Below are 20894 nucleotides of genomic sequence, written 5' to 3'. Positions count from 1 at the left end.
ATACTAAATTCAAACTTGATTTGAGTTTGTTTTGTTTTGTGTATAATTTAAACTGATTGGCCTAATTCAAATTTGCTTTTGTCTCCAGGCAACCAGCTACACTAGCTGCTGGACCAAAAGGTTACATTGTATCTTTTTCAGAAAACTTGGTACTGTCAGGTAGTTCTGCAAGCTTTTAATTTTCTTAAAGGTATGGTATACTCACATCTTCATAATACCTCCCTGCTTAAGAAAAAAATGAACCATAATGAAAAGATGAACTGGCAGTTCAATCCCATCCTCATCTTTCTGTCTGGGTACAACTCCAACTCCTATGTCACTAGCATCGATGGCGACTTTAAAAGCTTTTGATAAATTTTGTGTAGCTAAAACTGGTTTGTTGTTAATATTGATTTCAAAGGATCGAATGTCTCCTGGCATTGTTCTGTCCACCGGAACTTTGTATTCTTCAGCAAATCAGTCAACTGTGCCACTACACTGCTGAAGTTTGGAACAAACTTCTGACGGAATCTATTGAGTCCAAAGAATCAAAGCACCTTTTTCTTAGAAATTGGTCGTAGAAATTCCTCGATGGCCTTTATCTTTGCAGTCTGTGGGGTCAACATTCCATGACCGATGTTACGTCTCAAGAACATCATCTCTGCTTTCGGGAATTTGGTTTTATTTAAGTTTATTGCCAACTTTGCTTCTCATAGTCATTCAAAAAGCTCTGCCACTGTACCATGTGATCTTTCCAGGATTTAATAAAGATCACAACATCGTCCAAATAGACTGCTCAGTTTGTTATCCCGGCCACAACTCTGTTCAGGACTCTTTGGAATGTGGCAGGTACATTCTTCATTCCAAAGGGCATCACTTTAAACTGATGTAGCCCAGTTGGGGTTACAAACAAAGAAATTTCTTTTGCGGTCTCTGATAAAAGGTCCCTGCCAGTAACCATGCATTAAGTCCAACTTGGCGATGTAACTGGCTTATCTGACTTTCTTAATACAGTCCTCCAATCTGGGAATTGGATAGGAGTCTGATTTTGCAATGGCACTGACCTTCCAATAATGCACACAGAATCGTTAAGTCCTGTCCAGTTTGGAGGTAAGATGATCAGCAAACTCCACTCGCTCTAACACATTTTTCAGCTTTGATGATGTCCTTGTTGAGCATGGCCTCCACCTCCATTTGGACCTGTCTGGCTTTGAAAGGATTAAACCGATAGGGAAGTTGTTTCATCAGAGCAGTATTCCCTATGTCTACTTCACGTACAATAGTATTAGTCCGCCCCATCTGATTCTTACATATATTCTTATACTGCAGTAACAAATCTTTCAACTGCTTTCTATGCTCCTGAGACAGATAGCTTTCTAACCTATCCCATTCCTCAAGGGCTTCATTTTTTAATCTGTTTTCAGTGAAAACTACTTTTCCCAGTGCCCTTCTGAAACCACTTGCACTGTAATTTTCTGTGTCCCACTCCATTACAATGAAAACACCTGAGGCCTTTCACCTCCTGTACACTCTTCTTGGGTTCTTTAACCTGTAGTAAATTCTTATCAGTGTTCTCTAGTCTTTCTTTCGTAGTGTAGGATCTCCCCTTTTCCCAATTTCTATCTCTCACAGGACAAAATTCTGGATGGAAGCTGGTCTTATGCACTAACATGTATTCATCTGTTAATTTTGCTGCCTTTCTCACTTCCTGAACTTTCTGTCCCTCCATGTGAATTCTTACCATCTCTGGAAGTGAGTTTTTAAACTCCTCCAGCAGAATAGTCTCTCATAGAGCCTCAAAAGATCCTATCTATTTTGAAAGCACACACCCATCTATCAAAATTCAACACACATCTGACCTTGTTCTTTCTTTCTGTTCCTGAACTGCTGTCTATACGCTTCTGGTACCAATTCGTAAGCACTTAAAATAGCCTGTTCAACCTCTTCATAATGTCTTGACCCCTCATCTGACAGCACCGCAAATACCTCACTAGCTCTGTCTACTAGATTAGTCTGAACTAGCATTACCCATAAATCCTCAGACTGCTCCATCTGCCTAGCCAATTTTTCAAATGAAATAAAGGTTTCAACATCTTTCTCTCTCTCGGTTTATCTCCTAACTCCATTTTCCTCAATTGTGAGTGAAGATTTTCTACCTCTACTGCATTTGTTTGTTTCTCTGACACACCTCAGTGCTTAAGTAACTCCTTATACTTTCAGCTTTAGTTTTGTCCTTGGTTAACCTTTTCATCAATATTCACATTGCCCTCTTCCAATGTTAGTGAGAATATGGAGATACAGACTACTAGATTAGATGTGATTGTGGTTGACAAAAAGGAGGTTTTAGCAATTATTAAAAGATCTGAAAATAGATAAGACCCTCGGGCCAGATGGGATTTATCCTCCGATTCTCTGGGAAGCCAGGGAGGAGATTGCAAGCCTTTGGCTTTGATTATATGTTGTCATTGTCGAAAGGAGTAGTGCTAGAAGACTGGAGGATAGCAAATATTGTTCCCTTGTTTAAGAAAGGGAGTTGAGCCAACCTTGGTAATTATAGGCCAGTGAGCCTTACTTCAGTTGTGGGTAAGGTGTTGGCAAAGGTTATAAGAGATAGGATCTATAATCATCTGAAAAGGAATAATTTGATTAGGGATAGACAACATAATTTTGTGAAGGGTAGGTCGTGCCTCACTAACCTTATTGAGTTCTTTGAGAAGGTGACAAAACAGGTGGATGAAGGTAAAGCAGTTGATATGGTGTATCTAGATTTCAGTAAGGCATTTGAAAATGTTCTGCACGGTAGGCTATTGCACAAAATTGGGAGTTTTGGGATTGAAGATGATTTAGCGATTTGGATCAGAAATTGGCTAGCTGAAAGTGGTTGTTGATGGGAAATGTTCATCATGGAGTTATGTAAGGACCTGTTTTGGAGCCACTACTGTTTGTCATTTTTATAAATGATCTGGATGTGGGCATAGAAGAATGGGTTAGCAAATTTGCAAATGACTCTAAGGTAGGCAGAGTTTTGTATAGTGCCAAAGGATGTTGTGGGTTACAGAGGGATATAGATAAGATGCAGAGCTGGGCAGGGAAGTGGCAATTGGAGTTTAATGCAGAAAAGTGTGGTAGTTCACTTCGGAAGAACTAAACAGGAATGCAGAGTACTGGGCTAATGGTAAAATTTTTGGTAGTGAAGATGAACAGAGAGACCTCGGTGTCCAGGTGCATAAATCCCTGAAAGTTGCCACACAGGTTGATAGGGTTGTTAAGAAAGCATGTAGTGTGTTAATGTTTATTGGTAGGGGAATTGAGTTTCGGAGCAACAGGCTCTTCCTTCAGCTGTTCAAGACACTGGTAAGGCCGCAGTTGGAGTATTGTGTACAGTTCTGGTTACCGCATTATAGGAAGGATGTGGAAGCTTTGGAAAGGGTTTAGAGGAGAACTACTAAGATGTTGCTTGGTATGGAGGGAAGGTCTTACGAGGAAAGGCTGAGGGAACTGAGTTTGTTTTTGTTGGAGAGAAGAATGTTGAGAGGGGACTTAATTCAGATGTACAAGATAATCAGTGGGCTAGATAGGGTGGACAGTGAGAGTCTTTTTCCTCGGAAGGTGAAGGCTAACATGAGGGAACATAGCTTTAAATTGAGGGGTGATAGATTTACGACAGATATCAAGGGTCACTTCTTTACTCAGAGTAGTAGGGATGTGTAACTGTCTGCCTGTGACAGTAGTAGACTTGCTGGCATTCAGGGCATTTAAATGGGCATTGGACATACATATGGATAATAATGGAACGGTGTAGATTAGATGGGTATCAGATTAATTTCGCAGGTCGGCGCAGCACCGAGGGCCGAAGGACCTGTACAGCGCTGTAACGGTCTATGTTCTATGTAAACCCAAATCTAAATTCTTTGCTAATTCTAAAACTATGGCCTTTTTCTTTCCTTCTAAATTTTCTTGGCAAATTTGAAAATCATCTTCAAATCCCAGAACCTCTTTAGCAAATTTAAGAGCCATTTCTCACATTTTTAATTTAATCAACTACAAGTCACCGAAATTAAACAAATTGTCCCACCCACATTTTATTTGAAGATCTAGGACCCTAACCTGCAAGTGCTTAAATCTTCTGGAATGTTTTGTATGCCCAAATCTATTAAAATCTGTCTAAACCAGTTCAAATCACAAATCCAAGACCCAAACTGTTCAAATCGCGGACAAAAGCCCCCAAACCATTCAAATCCTGACAATGAGTCCCCAAACTGTTACGACACAGGCTAAATCCCCACTGTTAATTTTAAATGAGCAACACAGAAAAGATTTATCCCATGCAGTAATCTGTGAAAATTTGAGAGGCCAAGAACTAGTTAAAGTAAAAAGCAACAATTTTATTTCTTAAAGTATAACAGAGAGTAATTAACAATTATTTACAACTCCTTCCTCTAAGCTATCATTTATTTTCCCTTCTATAATACTAGTCCAATAAAACCCCCAATTAAGATTTATCAAAATTCAAATTTCAAAACTAGGCTCCTGTCAATTCCTCTCTTTGGATCTTCTTTTGTCTTCTTTTCTTCTTCTTAGGAATTATATTTCACAGTTCATTGATCGATAAAGGTTATCTTTAAGAGAGCTGTGCTTTGGGCAGTCTGTACATGCTGGTGGCTGGGCTTCGGATTGTGTCATTGGCTTTTAATATTGTCACTATACTAAATTCAAACTTGATTTGAGTTTGGTATTTTTTTGGGTATAATTTAAACTGATTGGCCTTATTCATACTCATTTTTGTCTCCAGGCAACCAGCTACACTAGCTGCTGGACCAAATGGTTACATTATATCTTATTCAGAACACTCTGTGCTGTCAGGTAGTTCTGCTGGTTTCTAACTTTCTGAAAAAAGGTACAGTACAACCACAGCTTCATAACAAAGAGTGGGGGATAAATGAGAGCTATTTTGATTGACAGTCAGTAACTAGTGGTGTGCCTCAGGGACCAGCGTTGGGATTGCAATTATTCATAATTTACATAACTGATTTGGAGTTGGGGACCATATATGTGTCAAAGTTTGTGGATGACACTCAGACAAGTGCAGAGGACTGTGAAAGTCTGCAGAGGGACATAGATGGACAAAGGTCTGGCAGATGGAGTACAATATTGATAAAGATGAAGTCATCCATTTTGGTAGATATAATAGTGAAAAGAACTATTATTTAAATAGTAAAAAATTATAGCATGCTGTCGTGCAGAGGGACCGGGATGTCCTTGTTCATGAAACACAGGAGGCTGGTCTGCAGGTCCAACAGGTAATTAGGAAGGCAAATGGAATTTTGCCCTACATTGCTAAAGGGATCGAGTTTAAAAGCAAGGAGGTTATGTTGCAGCTGTTTAGAGTACTAGTGAGGCCACACCAGGAGTACTGCATCCATTTTTGGTCTCCTTACTTGATAAAGGATGTACTGGCACTCGAGGGGGTGCAGAGGAGGTTCACTAGGTGATTCCTGAGTGAAGGGCGCTGGCTTACGAGGAGAGGCCAAGTAGACTGGGATTATATTCATTGGAATTTAAAAGAGTATGGGGGAAATCTTATAGAAACATAAAATTATGAAGGGAACAGATAAGATAGACATAGAGAAGATGCTTCCAATGGCAGGTGAAACAAGGACAAGAGGACATAGCCTCAAAATTAGAGAGAGCACATTTAGGACTGAATTGAGAAGGAATTTCTTCATCCTAATGGTTGTGAATCTATGAAATTCCCTGCCCAGTGAAGTAGTTGATGCTACTTCAGTAAATGTTTTAAAAGCTAAGATAGATTTTTTTTGAATAATAAAGGACTTAAGGGTTACGGTGGGAGGGCGGGTAAGTGGAACTGAGGCCAAAAAAAGATCAGCCATGATCTTATTTAATGGTGGAGCAGGCTCGAAGGGCAAAATGGACTATTCCTGCTCCTCATTCTTAGGTTCTGAAAAGGAATTACGAGAAAAGACTGGCAGGAAACATAGATGTCCCAAAGTCTTCGTTGGCCATATAAATATTAAAAAGAGGAGGAGTAGGGACATTAGGGATAATAGAAGGGGATTTACATCTGGAAGCAGGTAGAAGTGGTTGAGGTGTTAAATGAATACTTTGCATCTGTTTTTAAACAAAGAGAAAAAAGTGCTACCCAGGTGACATAGGAAGGAACTCAGTCACTGGAAGGGTTCAAAATTGAAAATTCAGTAAAGCTAGACAAACTGTTATGCCTAAAGTTGACAGGGCACCAGGACCAGATGAGATGCAGCCTAAGATTTTGAAGGAAGAGAAAGTGGAAATTGTAGGTGCGTAGGCCACAATCTTTCAGTCTTCCCTAGACTCTGATATGATGCCAGAAGAATGAAAAATTGCAAACATTACAGCGTTACGAGAAAGGTTACAAGGATGAGCCTAGCAAATGTAGGCCAGTCAGTTGAATTTAACTGATGGGTTGCTTCTGGAGAGTTATTCAGTACATAATTAGCAGTTGCATGGAAAAAGGGGAGTTAATTATGATAAGTCAGCATGGATTTCTAAAGAGGGAAATTATATTTAGCTAACTTGGAGATTTTTCTGAACAGATAAGAAGGCTCATTGGCAATGTGGTGTACACGAACTTTCAGAAGGTGTATGATACAGCACCACACAATAGACTTGAGAGAAAAGTTTCAGGTCATGGAATAACAGTGTCGGTAACAACACAGATACAAAATTAGCGGAGAACTGGAAATAAAGCTCTGGTCAATGGATATTTTCAGACTAGAGAAAGATTTGCAGTGGAGTTCCACCGTGGGCGGCACGGTGGCACAGTGGTTAGCACTGCTGCCTCACAGCACCTGAAGACCCGGGTTCAATTCCCGACTCAGGCGACTGACTGTGTGGAGTTTGCACGTTCTCCCCGTGTCTGCGTGGGTTTCCTCCGGGTGCTCCGGTTTCCTCCCACAGTCCAAAAGATGTGCGGGTCAGGTGAATTGGCCATGCTAAATTGCCCGTAGTGTTAGGTAAGGGGTAATGTAGGGGTATGGGTGGGTTTCGCTTCGGCGGGTCGGTGTGGACTTGTTCCGAAGGGCCTGTTTCCACACTGTAAGTCTAAAAAAAAAAGGTCAGGATTTGGGATCCTTGTTTTACCTAGTGGTCTAGATCTTGCCTGGAGGTGACAAAATTTGGAAGCATTGTAAACTGTGAGGAAGATGGTGGAGAACTCAAAGGGCATAAAGAAGTTGGTGCAGCAGGCAGATAAATGGCAAATGAGTTTCAATATTGAGAAGTGTGAAGTGTATTTTGGAAGAACGTTGAAAGACATTAAAAAATAGGGGACATGACTCTGAAGGGAGGTACCGGAACGGAGGGACCTGGGTGCACATACACTCAGATCACTGGAGGTGGCCATTCAGCCCCAGAATGAATTCCATTAACGAGACCACTGGTGATCTGTGGCCTAATTCCACATACCTAACTTTGGTCCATACCTCTTAATATATTTGCTTAAAAAATTATCTCAGGTTTAGAATTAACAACTAATCCAGCATCCATTGCCATTTATGGAAGAGTTCCAAACATCTACTACCCTTTATGTGTAGATGTGCTTCCAGTCATCTTTCCTGAGCCATTTGGCTGAAATTTTCAGACTATGTCTCTTAATTCTAGAATTTCCAACCAGTGGAAATAGTTTACCTTTAGTTCCCTAACTCTTCATGTTAATATCTTTAAGGCTTCAATCAGACCATCTCCTGACCTTCTAAATTCTAAAGGAAAGAGACCCAGTTTGTATAATCTCTCTTCATAACATAACCCCAGGTATCATTCTTGCAAATCTACATTTAACTCCCTCCAAGGCCATTTAGCCTGTTTGGTTCAGAAAATAACAAAAGTTTTCAGATTTTCTGACTGTGAACATTTCAAATTTGTGAAAATTTTCCTCACCAGTTCACAGCACTTGATTTGTGAATGTTTTTGATCATTACAATCCATTATATACCAAATCTCATATTACGGTTTCCTGATATTTTATTGAAAAATGCAAATATAAAATAAAGTGACAGGAAAACAATTGCTACGTGGTTCTGCAAAATTGCTTCCCTATTGTAGAGACGCACAAGTCTAGAAGATACTGTGTAAAGGGAGCTTTGAAACATTAGGTTAAACAGACACTAGAGTAGACATGAACTGTATCTAGCAACTGATGGGCACATCTGTTATTTGCAAATCACAAGTGCAGGGTGAAGGTTTCTCCAAAGTGAATAACTATTCAGAATAAATTCTACTCGAATGCACATGCGAGGTCGATGCTGAGCAAACTAGTCATTGTGACCTGCTGAGATCCACAAATCAGTACACGGCATTGGCAGGGCTGCTCAAATTACCAGATATATATTACTTTGATATACTTGACAAAGAAAAACTATTTAAAACCTAGTTAATAAACACTCTCCAGGATGTCTATCAATTGCTTTAATTAAAATGCTAAAATGTTTATGTTACAATGCTGTACAGTTAATTTAATATTAACAAATATTCTCCACAAAAAAAAACTTCTACTTACTAGCTGTTCTGCCGTTTCCTAATTGTGTGTATTTTGTCCTGGGCCCACATATGCAGCTCTGGTACAGATTATTATGAACAAATAATGCACAGAATAGAGAGAATGCAAAAATGAAATGCATCTGGAGTTAAAAGCTCAAGAGAATAAAATACTATCAAATGTCAACATTTACTATTTTAATGAGCTGCCTTCAAACTTCATAGGCTTTACCTAACAGTAATAATTTTAAAATGCTGCTTTCACAGCAACACAAGGTTTGCAACAGCCTTAAAAGATGAAAAGAATAAATGAGGTGAAGAGGCCAACAGACAGATGTTGTCCACCGATGTTAACCATTTCAAAGACCAAATTAGAGGTCTCCTTGGTGACAGTGAGTAGCAGCACTGTGTGATGTGGTACTCAACCAGACAGATCTGAAAAATCCTAGCTTTTGCTGGTTGAATTCAACAATTTACTCTGGCTAACAGTGGGGCTTTGTCCCATTCACAAATGAATAATTTGCCAACAAATTAGGTTCATTAAAAGGAATGACTGTTCCGACCGAAAGTAAGATAATATCCCAAAGAAAATCAAGTACAGTCTCTATTTGTAACTCAGATGTACAGCACAGAAACAGACTCCTTGGTCCAACTTATCTTTCCAACCAGACAACTGAGATATACAAAGTCACATCTTTGATTCCTAGCCTACACTTTTGGAACTTAAACACCCAGGTGAGAAGAGGACAGAGAAAAGCAAACCAAAGAAAAGAAATATGCTCAAGGATTCTTATTTTTGATTACACTCTATTGAAGAGTATGTGATGTAATGAATGTACAAAGAAGAAGGGCAAGTAACAATCAGCGGTTTCTCAGCTTATCCCAACGTGACTAACGAATCCTTCAATAACTGGAAAAAAAACCCAAAAATGACAAATTTCCTGATAAAAAGGAATGTACTTTTTGATTTAACTGCTACAGAAATGCCAATGGTGTTGAAAAGTTATTCGTATTTCTGTATGCCATTCAATTCACCAAGATAATCCAATGTTAGTACCCTGGGAAAGCATACAACTGTCAAAGTAACACTGTATACCACAAGTCTGGAAGGGAGAGATCCAAACACATTTTGTTTAAAAGAAAACATATTCAATTAATTTTTAAAAAATTTATTTTAAAGCACCAGGTAAAAATACTTTGTTGTTTTTGTTCTCTCCAAATGATACCTGCCTCACTGTTAATTTGCTGCAAAGTCCTCATTCATTCCATTGTCAATACAAGACTGAACTATTCCAACCTCATGTGGATTAATATCCCATCTTCTACCCTCTATGAAGGCAAGTTCATCCAAACCTCTGCTGCTCGTACTCTCATGTATCCATCACTGACACACTTTGGCTCCCAGTCTTGCAATGACACAACATTAAAATTCTCAATCATGTTTCAAATCCTTAATTGGATCCTCACTATTTCCTATCTCGTACTTCCTTAAACACTTCATCTCCGTTATCTCTAAACTCTTCAAACTTCATAATTTAGTACACACTGTTTCAATGTCTCGGCTTCAAGTTCAGTACACTCTTCTTTAATCATCTTTGCCTGCACCTCCACGAGAAAGCATCCTCTAATGTTGTTCTTTTTTAATAGATTGATTCTTAATGTGAGCTATCGCATAAATGTAGGAGGTGCTAACCCTGGAAGAGAAAAGCGATGCTCATACTTCATTCAAGATCCTCAAGACCAACTAGGATACCTTGGGCAGACCCGCTTCTTCAAGCTGCAAGCTCTAAATAATGATACAATCCTTGTGTACTATTCAAAGGCTGCAACTTTTTAAAAAAAAAGCATGCTGTGGAGTTAGAGGCAGGAATGCAGTTCTATTATCACTGAAAGGTGGGTTACTCTAAAAGTGATTTGAAAGCACATGAAATTGGGGTTTCCCTTTATATTTCTGACAGTCCAAATTGAAGGGAGTGTTTGTTCATAAGGATAGGATAATGTGAAGATTACATGGTTTCCACTTAAATGCTTAACCCCAGCTTCAATTCAACATTAAGTACTTAGTGAGCCATTTTTCTTCGGATATGACACGCACAAAGTTTTCATTAATAAACCATAGGAAAAGCAAAAAAGAAATTCTCTTTCCACCCATATTAGATTGGCAGTTCAACTCACAGTTGTGTATTCAACTCAACAGCTATGAACAATACACTTATCCAAATGATTACTATACTCCACATGATGTACTTCCCAGAGTAAAACTAATTAGCTTGTGTCCACATGAATGATGCTAAGTCTAATATTATGTACAGTAAACAGATTTCCAAAGGAAACTTTTTAAACCTGAATCCTTATAGCTGCACTAAATGCCAATTAAAAATACTGTGCACTTTGGGACTGTCCCAGACCACATCTGCTCAAGGAGCACTCAAAACAAGTGGCTCTTCTTCAGATTTCATTTCCTGACCTCTCACTCCTCACATATCTAATATAGTTTAACTTTCCTGTTGCTAACTGGTCCTTGCTCGTTGCATAAGAAGCCAAACCAACAGCCCTGCAATTTGGATTTTATATCCTTGAACTACAAACCAGTTTTCCTTTGAGTATAGCATGGAAACAAAAACAGTTTTTCCCCCCAGAATGGAATAATTAGCAGCGACAAGAATCTCTGATTGATCATTGGTGTTCTTCACATGCTAAGCTGCAAATGCATGGTTTCATTTAGTTTTTGCAGTAAAATTTATATGCAGTAAATTTTAAAATGTTGAGAGAGATACTAAAAACAGAAGTTTGCAATCGTAATTTAAATTAAAAATCTGAAAAGCTTTGCCTCTCTTGTCGATCATAAAGGTGTTCCTTTCCTCTGAAGAAACTGAAGAGTGCTCAGGTATAACTATTTAGGTATCTCCAGCTCTAATACCTCAATGGAATGTGCAGTCAGTGAGAATCAGAACTATTGGTGTGTATAATCATAACTAAGATAAGCAATGTAAAGGACAGATATTCCACAACACTGGTCCTGTTCAATGTTCATGAAGTGGATTGATTGTAATGGCTTTGGTCTAAACAAGTTCTGGAATGAGATGCCAATCTTTCCTGTAGCCTATTAACTATATAACAGTAAACCAACAGGCTACCTTGGAGATCCAATCTAATAGGAGAATGATTTGGAGGATGGTGCACATGTGCCCACTGTCCTGCACTGCATGTTGAAGTGGAAATTAAAATACAGATTTTATACAGGCACAAGTACCATCTATCCTCACCATGAGCTGGTGTTGTAAATGTGTGAACACTGAATAAAAACAGACTTTACCAAGGTGTACATTTGATATGCTGAGAGCATGAGTTAGGCCAAAGAACATGTCATAATGGTTAATGCAGCAGCCAGCAGGCAGGACTACCTGGAAATCTGGTGCTGCTATTCTACTCAACAGCTTTGCTTGTACCAAACTATTTTAACTTAAGCCAAGTAGGAAGTCAAAGTAAATTTCAAGAATACAGAAATACTAAAAACAAAACTTGGTTTGATATTTAAGAACCTAACCAGTTTGTAAGACCAGTATCATCCAATTAAGTTATTACTGAATATTTTTAGAATCATTCAAGAACACACAATTTTAGATTGGCTTCCAAATAGTTTACATTTAATGAGGGGGTACAATTTGATGTCTGGCAGTTCCTGAACCACTCTAGAGGAAATAAATGGAAAAAGAGCAGTAAAACGTTGGTCCAGTCATGTATGTCCCTTAACAACCAATCATTCAGCAATACTGGAGGTAGTGGAACAAATTAATTCTCTAACAAATATGTCTTGACAATATTAAAAAAAAACTTTTAAACTGAATTCAAACAAAAATATCGCCACACAATTACGCAAATTCATATCTAACTCAAGCGAACATAACCAATCCGATTATTTTGGCATTACGAAGCAGAGAACAAAGTCTGACCACATTCATGGGAGGGGTTAATTCATTCCACCGATGCTTTCCATTCAAACCAATGTCATTGTCTTTTAGACACAAGAGAAACAAACTGCCATATGTCACAGACGGAAAAACCACAGGCAACTAAGAACTCTATCCAGAAGCCAGCAGGTGCTCACCCTTCCCCCGACTATCCAGCAAACAGCAGGCTAAAGCTAGCCAACAGAAAAATACTACAAACAAACTCAGCATAACTATAAAAAGCCAAATTCCAGTTACATTTCAGTACCCCAGGCCTGTACACAACATAATGTTCAAAATTCAGACATTACAATTTAAAAAAGAATATATTCAGAAAAAGTATTGTTTTTAGTCATGCCATTGCTTTACACAACTATATGCATGTATAAAAATGTAAATAAATTTACTTTTAAAAACTTGAAAGCATGCTCAGAGTTTCTATTAATGTTAATGGAACAGACTGGTTGAGGTTGTGACGATGCATGATAAAAAGGTCATTCTATATATGGATATGCAATTGTTTCTCAGCAAAACCCTCATCCTGTCAGCTGATACCATAATATTCATAGTTTCAAGCAAATTTTATATAAGTAAACACATTTCTTAATCAGTGCCATACAGCAACTCAGAAAGCAGTAAATACAGAATAGAAACTTAAAAGTAGTATAAATTAAAACCATATTTGGAAGACTTTAAACAAATGAAAGGTAGGCAGCTCCTCTCAACGACGTAAGTACAAAAGGTCTGGAATGATTTTACTCTGTTAAAGCTATCATATAGCTGCAAGCTCTTGTAGTTAATATTGTTGACAAAGGGAGGTGGAGATGGAAAGAAAACAACAAATTCAGGCAGAATTCCATCTCACCATGGCACAAATCAGAGTGGTCTCCTGGACTAGGTTCCAATGCATCATTTTCACCTCTCTCAGGTGATTATATAGGTTCTGTATTGAGTATTGTTCTTCGTTAAGTGTAATAATTGGGAAGATGCTGCACAGACATCTTATTGGCTATAGATGTATAGCTTGGTGAAACAAACAGATGACACACAAAATGAACTTCCAAAGGATCATCGGTAGGAGTGCATATATTGTGATGTATAATGCATTACAGTTGCAATAGAAAGGGGTTAATGCCTTTTCCTGCTCATGATTGTTGATACATTCATAAAGTTTGTCCTGGTGAGGGATCAAAACAGTTTTGTACATTCATGGACAGTCATGACATTCAACTATAAGTGATCCAACTTTTAAACAAGATTGTTTTATTGCACAATGAGGAAGTCTCACATGATCACAGACTTACTTTTGACTGTTTACTCAAAGGCAAAGTATGACTGATAACCATATCTCAGGTAGATTTAAATATTCGGTCGATCGCATTGGTTGAAAACTAGGGAAGAGTTCTGTGGCCAAGCCAAAATTTAAACCATCATACATAAATTGCTGGAGAAACTCAGCATCAGTGGAGGAAAAACTGAGTTAACAAAGGCTCACAGAACTAGAAACATTAACTCTGGTTTCTATCCCCAGGTGCCGCCAATCCGGATTTTTCTAGCATTTTCTGTCTTTGTGTGTTTCAGATCTCCTGTCCTGTTATCTCCTGTTATTTTAGTCCTACATTTAATCTCTGACCAATATCCCTACAAACATCCAATTACTAATCTCATTGGTTTGTGAAAGTTTGCGTTGTGAAAATTGACTTACATTTTTCCCCACTTTATAGCAGAGATTACAATTGAAATACATATCATTGCTGGGGGAGCATTTTGGAGTTCTGGTCATGAAAGGGACTATGAGAATGCAAGTGTCTACAGCAAGCTACAGGTTTTATTTTCCTTATTTATTTCTACCTGCTGTTCACCCACTGGATATAAGTGGACAGTTTCTCATGATAAATATGGTAGTTAGAAAACGGAAGGGACAGTGGAACTTTCTATCTACACCCCTAGAGTTGATGTAGAACTTGGAAACTGAAAATCGTATAACTCCGTACCCAGGTTTATACACTACTGTGTGCATTGTTCAGAAAATTGTCAACTTTTGGAAATACATTTCAGAAAGAGTTAGTAATTCAAATAGAAAAAGGAAGGAAGAAATTGGAAGACAGTGAAGCTGACCCATTTTCTGGTCAGCTGGAGATGGAGATGGAGTTGGTATTTCTTTAACCTTTTAGGAAATTGACTTTCATGTCTTCCTTTCCAGTAGAATTAACTTTGGTACATACAGTGTCCATGCAATAGAAGTGGAGTAAAATTAAAGTTCATACAGATCTAACCTGCATAGGGTTGCCCTTTCCTATCTGACATCCTGTGCTTACTTTAGTTGCAATTGTGGCCTGCCTAATAAAAAGTCCTGTGCTCCTTTCTTCACATCTTACAATCTTGAACTTTCAACTTAATTGCTTGTAGGAATCTCCTATTTTAATTTCAATGAGCAATGTCACGGTGGCACAGTGGTTAGCACTGCTGCCTCACAGCGCCTGTAGACCCGGGTTCAATTCCCGACTCAGGCGACTGACTGTGTGGAGTTTGCACGTTCTCCCCGTGTCTGCGTGGGTTTTCTCCGGGTGCTCCGGTTTCCTCCCACAGTCCAAAGATGTGCAGGTCAGGTGAATTGGCCATGCTAAATTGCCCGTAGTGTTAGGTAAGGGGTAAATGTAGGGGTAGGGGTATGGGTGGGTTTCGCTTCGGCGGGTCGGTGTGGACTTGTTGGGCCGAAGGGCCTGTTTCCACACTGTAAGTCTAATCTAATCAAACTTTAAAGTAACTGAGAAAAAGAATCTACAATGTGGTTTCCTATTGCCTTCCCCATGTGTACTTAGAAGGAAACATGTCCTCTTCCCAGAGGATACTCAACCTAAAAGCAGATGTTGTTCCTGGAGGTGCTAGTAATTCTAGTAAGTAATTAAGAAGCCAAATGGATTGCAGATCTTAATTACAAGGGGGATGAAATATAAACTTAGGGAAGTCTTACGATAACATTATAAGGCATTGATGCTGCTTTTCCTTGAGTAAGTACCATGTTTTGATTCCCATATTTAAAAGGAGGAACATAAGAGGAAGAAGAATTTTATAAAAAGATCACTGACTCCTGGATGAACAGTTGGCCTATGAAGAAAGATTGAGCAGATTGGGTCTATACTCATTAGAGTTTTGAAGAATAAGCTAGTTGGTCTTATTAAAGACAAGATTCAGAGAGGGTTTCAAGATTCACACGGAACTTTATTAAATATGAACATGCCTGTTCAAATAAAACTGCACTCTGGCAGCATGCATAGATGCTATAACAGGAGACAACATGGAAGTTTTCTCAGGGGTCCTGCTGGCTTTGAAACGACAAGTTATAGGGACAGATTTTTGACCCACATAAAGCAGGAGGATTGAAGTATACATCAATACTGAGTCAATTTGTTTCCAGCAAGGAAGATCATTTTAGGAGTTAACAAGATAACAAGAATAAGCACCAAAAGAAAAGCCAGACAGTAGTACAGCATGTCACACCAGGCATGATGCAGCTATCGACTCTACTTTCATTTCCCAGCACTTGGTCCATAGCCATGTGTGCTACTGTACTTCAGGTGTTCATCGAATTACACGGGGTCCCGGATTTACAAATACTCATTTTTATGAATACGATTCCATACATGGATATAATTTTAAAGAGCCAACATATAAACATTTCCTATACTTATGAATGGCTATTTGATATTGCTCTACATTGTGTTCTGACTTGCGTATAAATGGACTTCAAAAAAACTCCAGAATGGAACCCTTTCGCAGGGACTGCATGTACTTCTTAAATGTTGTAATGGTTCCAGCTCTCTCACCCATCCCATTTGAGAATTCCTAATAACCACTATCCTCTTGAAAACATTATCCTTCAATCACCTTACTTAAACCTATTCCCCCCAGTAATTGACAAAGCTTATTCCCAATGATTCTATCTATGCCCTTCACAATTTTGAAGACTTCAATCAGTCCTCCCTCAGCCTTGTCTGCTCTCAGAACAACCCAACCTATGTTGTCTCTACTCAGTGAAATGTTCTAGCATGGGCAACACTCTGGTCAATTTCCTCTGCACTCGCTCCACAGCAAATCACACGCTGAAGTGTGGGGACCAAAAATGCAGAGTGCTCTAGCAGTGGCCTAACCAACGTCCCATACAGCTAGATTGTAACACCCTTGTCCTTGCAGTCTATGGCAAATATCCCATTTGCCTTCTTAACCACCATATCCACCTATCATGTTACCTTCAAGGATCTATGCATATGTATACCAATGTCCCATGAATTTTCAGTACTATCCAGGGACATTCATAATGTGCTCTCTTACCCTGTCAGTCCTCCCAAAATGCATCACTTTGTAATTTTCAGGATTAAACTACATTTGCCATTGTTCTGGGCAGCTGACCAGCCTGTTTTTGTCTTCCTATGGTCTAAAACATTCCACCACACCACTTACCAGAGTGCTAAAATTGATGTCTATGAACTTACTGATCAAACCTCCCTATATTTGTCTAATCAATATGTACGCTACAACAGTCACCAGGCACGAGCTTTCAGTCACAAACACAAACTTCGATTAGCAGTCTCTGCCTCCTACACAAAGATAATTTTGGATTCAATTTGCTGGGGATTCAAATGGCTCTTAATTTTTGAACAGACTTCCATGTGACACCTTGTTAAAAGCCATACTGAAGCCCATCAACGCACTACCCTCATCAACACACCTTGTCACCTCCTTAAAAAATTTAATTTTTCAGACACTAGATTGCCATGTTGAGTCAATTTGTTTCCAGCAAGGAAGATCATTTTAGGAGTTAACAAGACAACAAGAGTAAGCACCAAAACAAAAAGTCAGAGTCAGTAGTACAATTAATCAATCAATCAATCAATCAATCTCAGGAGATAAAATTCTGTCCCTCAGAATTTCTCCACATCACTCCCCAAATATTTCCTTACTACTGCTGTCACACTGACTGGCCTTGGCACTCCTTGGTTTATATAGTGGGCGGCACGGTGGTACAGTGGTTAGCACTGCTGCCTCACGTTGCCAGAGACCCGGGTTCAATTCCCGACTCAGGCGACTGACTGTGTGGAGTTTGCACGTTCTCCCCGTGTCCGCGTGGGTTTCCTCCGGGTGCTCCGGTTTCCTCCCACAGTCCAAAGATGTGCAGGTCAGGTGAATTGGCCAAGCTAAATTGCCCGTAGTGTTAGGTAAAGGGGTAAATGTAGGGGAATGGGTGGGTTGCGCTTCGGCGGGTCAGTGTGGATTTGTTGGGCCGAAGGGCCTGTTTCCACACTAAGTAATCTAATCTACCGTCCTTCTATAATAATGGTATCATATTAGCTGGATTTCAATCCTCTGGCACCTCTCCAATGTCCAGAGAGGATTTGAACATTTATGTTAATGCCCCTGCAATCTCCTCCCTTGCATCAGATAGCAACTAGGATACATCTCATCTGGGCTTGGGAATTTATTCAATTTTAAGTCCATTTAAATCATTAATACCTCCTTCCACTCTATGTTAATTTTTTCAAGGTTACCAAAGTTGCCCCATCATGATTTTCAAACTTACATTATTCTTCGCACTAGTGAATACAGATGCGAAGTAATCATTTAATCTCAATTGTCTCCTAGTTCCTCACAAAGATTGTCACCTTTGTTCCTAATGGTCCTAATTTGTTCCTTGGTTATCATCTTACTTCTAATATATTTATAAAATTCCTTTGGATTAAAGGAAATAAAATTTAAAATAAATCTTGCCTTTATTTTACTCACCAAGAAGCTTTTTGCACCCGCTTTTTACTTTCCTAATAGCTTTTTAAGTAACCTTCTACACTTTCAAAACTTCTCAAGCGCCCATGGTTTTCAGCCCTCAATATCTATCAAAAGCATTTCTTTCTTTCTTTCTCTAATCGCGTACATCTCTCTATATCCAGGGTTCTCTGGATTTGTTTGCTCCCCATTTCACTTTTACAGGAACATGTTGCCCATTCACTCTCACTGTCTCATTAAAAATGATTCCCATTGCTCTGATGCAGATTTTCCTGAAACAAGCTACTCCCAATCCATCTTTACCAGATCCTGTCTTATCAAATCAAAATCAGCCTTTCTTTTCAATCTAACTTTGCAAAATTTAAGATGGTTATGGAAAAGGACAAAATTTTCGTCACTATCACCAAATTACTTTCCTCCTCACTGGTCCAGGTTTATTCCCCAAAATTAAGTCCAGTGTCACATTTTAAGAATTCTCTCACTTCTAAGCTTTTCACATTTTGTCTATCCCCCAGTTGATATTGGGGAAGTTGAAATCTTCTATTAGAGGAGTGAATGAAGCACAAAATGTGAACATGTTTAAAGTATGATGTAAAACAGTGTAAGTTTTTTTTTAAGATTTAATACAATCTTAATTCATAGCTATAAAGATTCCACAGACAACAAATCATGTTCTCAGATTCATATTTTCAGCAGTACGAACCACCTACAAAATGCACTGCAGCAACTCTAAACATTCAATGAATAACCTTCCAAAACCGTAACCTCTACCGCCTAGAAGATCCACATGGTAGCTAACACAGAAACACCATCCAAGTCAAACATCACCCTAACTTGGAAATACATGACTCGTCCTTCTTGGTCACTACTTAAAATTTCAGGACTTCTTACCTATTAGCACCATGGGTGTACCAATATACCCACAGAAACATTTGCTGCAGCGAAGTTATAGACTTCAGTAACTCAAAGCAGTAGCCCAGCACCTTCAAGGAAATTAGGCATGATTAGCAAATACTCTAATTGTTACTGACACCAAATCTCACAAATGGCTTTCATTTTAAAAAAGAAGTGATGATAAGATCAGGCCTGTCAGTAATGTTCCCACAGTGTAATTGTCTTGCCAACACTCTGCCATGGTTCACAAATGATGACACAGGTGAAGTGAGGTAAAAGAATGGTTGGTAACGATCAGTTTTTTTTAGCTTTCAACAGACATTAAATAATTGGAAGAAAAATGTAAGGAATTGAATGAGGCAAGAGATTGATACACAATATAAAAATACTATCTCAATTGAGACATTACTGTGCCTTCAAGAGAAATTTGTTCCTTACTGTTTCTCTTGCAGACAGGTGTTGCCACAGTGGCGCAGGAATGTCTGCTTCAGAAGCAGTGGGTTCGTGCTCCCAGACTGTTGTTTTCAAAATTAGGCAAAAGAAGTGTTAATGGGTGGAGTCAGGCTCATACAGACCCAGGGTTTTAGTTTTGCTTTCAATTGGGATTTCAAGTTGGCTGTTAAAGCTGATATATACAGCTCCTTAACAGCTGCTAGGCTGTTTCTTTTGGTGTTTTTTTTCTGTTGGATGAGAAGGGAGATAGCAGGTGAGGAAAATCTGTTTTGCTGAATTTGCCTTTGCCATGGGTGTATTAATAGGATATTGCTATATTGGAACAGTTGATGATTAGTAGTTAAATAATATTTTATTAAGTATTTCAATACAGTTGAAGTTACGCCAATTCTTATTTTGGTTGGACGTTAACTGTGTTGTAAGAATAAAGCAAGTTTTCCTTAAAGCCTCATACTGGACGAATCAAATCACACATAGATCACAGTACCTTACACTTGCCTATATTTTGAGGGGGCTTGATCTGATCCATTACACAATTTCTATATTGAACATAAATCAATCTATCAGTTAAAGTATTTCTTCCCGGTGAGGTACTGATAAATCCTATAATACAGGATGTTTCACTTCACTGCAAAAATCAAAATTAAACTATCAGTGTGGTATTAGTCAACATACCAAATACCAGGTAAAATACTAAAAGAATTGCATGCAAACACAATCACAGTGATATAAACCAACACTTCCCGAAAATGATCTGTTCATCAGAGAATATTTCAGAAATAAACTTTCTTGTTGTAACTACAGGCTATCAAATAGATCTCAAGTTACTGTTACGCTGCAGTACATCGTATACTAATAAGCACATTAAATTGAAAAATGACTTCTAACTCAGCAACAGACTTAAAATGATTACATTAAAATAATTAAGCTTCCATCTAAAGGAGGAAATGCAACTTATAACTTCACTTCTGAATCAGCAAAACACATTTGCATAAATTTTGAAACAAAAGTTTTCCTTTGTTCATGTATGGTTCAATAGACTCCATTCTGCAAGTGTAAAGTGAACGGTGCAAAGCTGACATGATCACATATACAGGCTTTGACAGTAAGCATTGCTAACCTATTCAAAGAAACTATCACCTTGCTGAGCCTATCCTGTCCTCATCCAATGCCTCAAGCAAGAGTAGCTGGATAGCAATTAGAAATGACAGCTCTAAATTTTGCTTTTCTTCATCCAAAGATACAGAAATCAATGGTACTGTCCATTGTTACTCTTGCTGAGACAGGCTACCACCACAAATTGAGACATTT

General features: G+C 38.6%; 1 protein-coding gene across 4 annotated transcripts in view; it reads right to left on the bottom strand.

Annotated features, from left to right (window-relative positions):
• The window catches only part of prdm2b (PR domain containing 2, with ZNF domain b), a 187213-nt gene that overhangs the window by 106045 nt on the left and 60274 nt on the right, over nucleotides 1–20894 (bottom strand). The window contains exon 1 of one of the 4 annotated variants that reach the window (XM_060852383.1): nucleotides 1044–1068. The exons of the other annotated variants lie outside the window; for them this stretch is intronic. The gene's annotated coding sequence lies outside the window, so the exon portion shown is untranslated. Of the gene's footprint in view, nucleotides 1–1043; nucleotides 1069–20894 lie in introns of those variants that run through there. 4 annotated transcript variants of the gene reach the window in all.

The sequence above is a fragment of the Hemiscyllium ocellatum genome, chromosome 37 (assembly GCF_020745735.1).
Source record: "Hemiscyllium ocellatum isolate sHemOce1 chromosome 37, sHemOce1.pat.X.cur, whole genome shotgun sequence".
Lineage (NCBI taxonomy): Eukaryota > Metazoa > Chordata > Chondrichthyes > Orectolobiformes > Hemiscylliidae > Hemiscyllium > Hemiscyllium ocellatum.
The sequence above is the reverse complement of the archived record's forward strand: the minus strand, read 5'-3'. Positions and strand labels throughout refer to the sequence as shown.